Source organism: Triturus cristatus, chromosome 4_1, assembly GCF_964204655.1.
Source record: "Triturus cristatus chromosome 4_1, aTriCri1.1, whole genome shotgun sequence".
Classification (NCBI taxonomy): domain Eukaryota; kingdom Metazoa; phylum Chordata; class Amphibia; order Caudata; family Salamandridae; genus Triturus; species Triturus cristatus.
Genome location: NC_140585.1, coordinates 1,152,295,853 through 1,152,300,034, shown reverse-complemented (window position 1 = coordinate 1,152,300,034; position 4,182 = coordinate 1,152,295,853).

The window sequence follows — 4,182 nt, the reverse complement described above, 5'->3', positions numbered from 1 at the left end:
CACCTCTAGTTTGAGCCCCACTGCTTCAAAGGGTTGTTCTCCCTACCTTTGTTGACCCCAGGCTTCCCCTCCTTCACAAGTGGGGCTACCCATGCCTTTCATTGCCTTTGGGGTCTCACTTGTTTTTAGCTCCCCTTTGCTCCTGAGAGTGTTTTTAGACTGTCTGCTCTGCCCCTGCTTCTCTCCTGATGTGTAGGGTAGCCGTAAGCATACACTGCTACTCAAAACCCCTTCCAACACCACTCTTATGGGTATACCTTTCTCCTTCTTCATCATGGGGGGGGATTTCAGCAGCTGGTAGCCTGTCTGTCTCCCTCAGGACTGCAATGGCCTGCTCTATATCAGCGGCCAACCGAGGACCACAACCAAAATCATCTTGTTGTGCAGTAGGGAAAGTGAAGTTTTGCTACACATGCTTTGTACAACAACATATCACGATGGCCACCCGCCTCTGCGCCATCACCCTACGCTCATCTTTCCTTCCTCTCCCAATCACCCCAGGGACAGTGATTACCTCCCTAAACCCACGACCTTCATTCAGCACCTCCAGTGCTGCTCCTCCTTACAGTAACGGTGGCGGCTCCTTTGCCAAGGCGGAGGAGCATCGCCCCACTGCTCTCTGAGCAGTGCAAAAACGAAAAATATAATGATAATAACACAATGTTGCTATGATTTTATTTTTCTGCACTGGCTCAGTTCGGTTGCATTTTAGGTGTGGTGTGAGCGAGGCTGGGCTGGTGCCACGGCCAGGAGGGGGAGGAGTAGTGGGAAGTTTCTAAGTGTGCATGACGGATTGGCCATGCGTCTTGGGCCAGCCAACCGTCATGCGCACTTAGCGTGTTTTCCACCTGGCTGTCTTGCCTGACCTGGGTGGAGTACATGCGCAGGCTCCCACTCCCTGTCTGAGCACCGAACCAGCAAGCTCAGACCAAGCCAGACGCTACTGTCATGCTGGTGACAGCAGCATCACGATTGGCTAGGAGAGTCTGGGAGCCAGTGTGCTTCCTGCTTCGTCGACGGAAGAAGGACAGAGGAGAGGCCGCAGCAGAAACGTCAAATTCTAAATTTTTTTAAATCCCCCACTAACCCCCAGACCATCATCTCCCCCCCAGTACTATGCATCAGCAGACGCCACTGCAGATTAGACCAGGGTTGGTGCATCCTAATAATGACACAGACACCAGTATTGCTTCTACCACTGACCTCAAGGACATATATCTTGGTCTTTGCAAAGGTGGTTGAAATGCTGTACAGTGAGGCCTCAATCTGTACTACTGGAAAATACTTGGATTTATAAACTGGGGCCTGACTCAACTCTCTCATCAACATTTTGTACCCAAATAGAGTACCAATTCCCTAAGGATGCTCAGATGTTATGAAGCCCGTCTTTGTCTCTCAGAGTTGCTAGCTTAGTCTGGATGTGGATGGCGGGCCCCCACATGTTTCAAGCTAAGTCCTCTCACCTGGACATGGATCCAAGAATCTTGAGAACTACAGTATGGACATATATAAACGGTGACCTTCCACAGAGGCCAGCTGCTGACAGGGCAATCTTGGTGAGGCCTTGTGCTTGATTTAGCTGGACTGAAGCTTTCAAAGTATGATAAAGTTATTGACCTGACAGTCGATGGGAACAATATATGAGGACTCTCACTGGATGAAGTGCTTACATAGTGCCACATTGTTGGGTTCTTTCAAGCTGGTACTGTTGTGGGCCCAGGCCTCATTCCAACCAGCCAAGACATTTCAGACTCTCAATCCTAAATACAGTCCAGTCCTTTGTATGCTTCGAGTTAAAGTGCAAGAGGAATTCATTATTTGGGAACACCAAACCCATTCCTCAACTTGAAACAGAAGCTAAGAATTCCTAATGACTTCCTCGAAGCAGCCCCATCCCTGGCTTCTCATCCCTCCGATGTATAATTTGACTCCATATGGGAACCCTGCTCTTCCAGCCCATCACACTGCCCCTTGACCTCAATGTAGTCCATTGGGTATTTATCAAAATACAGACCTGGGTGAAATTTTAATTACGCCGGAGTAATCAGAGTAACTTTGGGAATTGTGCACTACTCTTTTAACATAAAATTACAGAAAATTATACAATTTTGCCTGGATACGTAATTACGAGTTCTTTGGCACAGATATCCTTCTGCAGAAGCGCATGAACAACAAACTTAGGGGCATATTATCAAGAAACGGCGTTAAAATTATCGCAGCTTTAGCGGCAGGAAACTGCCGCTAAAGCGGCGATACTGGGCTTGATAATATGCCCTGGAGATTTCCCATAGAAGCCTGGTGTCAACATGGGCTTCTATTGGAATTCTCTGCGGCATATTATCAAGCCCATTATCGCCGCTTTAGCTGCAATTTTCTGCCGCTAAAGCGGCGATAATTTTAACGCCGTGCTTAATAATATGCCCCTTAGCAAGCAAGAGCGGCTCCTGGCTGCTGCTGGTCATGTTCTATTGCATTTAGAGCTATTTTCTTAGCGCAAAATGCATCCTTGAGTCCATTTTGGAAGCAACTGTGCATTTTGCACTAAGAAAATAGCGGTACATCCTGCGTTATGCTCCTCGCGTAATTTTGCATGATCTGATTTTATTTTGCTGTAATTTGGAGTAATGACACTACACAAGTTACATCCTCCCCTACCAAAATACAAGCACCACTTGTGACCTTTCTATGTCTGAGAGCTTGTTAGCCTTATCTGAAAGACTGCCCAGTAAAGGCATCCTCCAGACAGATGGACACAGACAATGTAGTCAGGCAGAGCAATGAGATCCGCTTCTGTCCAAATCCATTTGTGGACATTTCACGGTGACACGCACACCAACGCGCACTGTGCGTGTGTGTTTGTCCTGCGATGGTTTTTCCATATGCCTCATTAGCCTGCTTCCTTTTTTTGTTAATTAGTTGCCCCGATTCCTGTTGTTTGGAAAATGTAGCCTCTTTTTTTTTGGCTATTGGTGGACTGCAAACCGGAAGTGAGCTTGGGCTTAAGTGGTCTACTTCCCTTTCCTTTATTCTTTTCATGGAGAGATCAGCGCCACACCACCAATCCTATATCCCCCCGCCCTCGCCTTTTCATTTTTTACAGGAGGATGTCCTCCCACCCCAGCTCCTTACCTCCAGGCCCTGACATATCTCTGCCTGTGGCTGTGGTGTTGTTTGGGTATGCTGTCTAGAGAAGATGGCGAAACGTCTGGCGAAAGAGATGACAAGGCAGGAGGCCACACACCATCCACCTCTATCCTGAATCCCCCTCCATCCTTGAGATAAAGGGCCATTCATCCATCCTGCTGGTGGGATGTTCCTTCTACCTGGAACAGCTGCAGGTTGCATCAGCACTTTCCCTTGTCAGGATGGCTGGGGGCACACTACAAAGTCCTGTTCGTTAAGGTGAACTGAAACAAATATGATTATTCCGTAAGCAAACGTTTACTGGAGTATGTGGCACTCATCATGGCATTGTGAGCCTTGTTCTCTGCTCAGAGTCAAAGTGGAATGGTGAACACTAACACCATAGCTTCTTTATTTATCAGAAAACACCTACATGGCTTCAGGCTGGTAGTGGACCTGTGGGAATGGGCCCTCGCCATCGAATGTTCCTCCTGCTCTTCCACATTAAATGGGTTCATAGTCAGAGAATGGGTACCCTTTGCAAGTGTCTCTCCTCTTCCTACATGTGGTAGCTGAGCCAGACAGGCCTCAATGCTTCATTTGAGGCCTTGGGGTCCTGAATAAAGATGATTTGTCAACAGAGCTGAAAAAGGGGTGCAATAGCCCTTGGTTTACAGGGCTCAAATGTCCCTCAGGAATGGGTTAATGCTAGACTGGTTGGAGAAGTTTTTTCTATGTTACGAGTAATTTAAATAACTAAGGGCCATTCTGGGTGCTCAGCCATTTTGCGGGCTCAGCTTGGTCCTGTCATGGTTGGTTCTCAGACTTCCTGTACTCACTTGACAAGGAGGCATTGTCTTCCATGGAGCAAGACATGCTGACCATAGATGATGAGGAAATGTTCCCTCTCACTAAGGCACATCATCTCGCCCTCTTGTGATTATGGCAGTAAAACATCAGTCTAAACACTAGATGGTGACAGTTCCTAAGGAGGTGAGAGTTAGAAGAAAGAAGTACTCCTAAACCCTTTATGGTTTGGGAGTGAATGGAAGAGTGTCT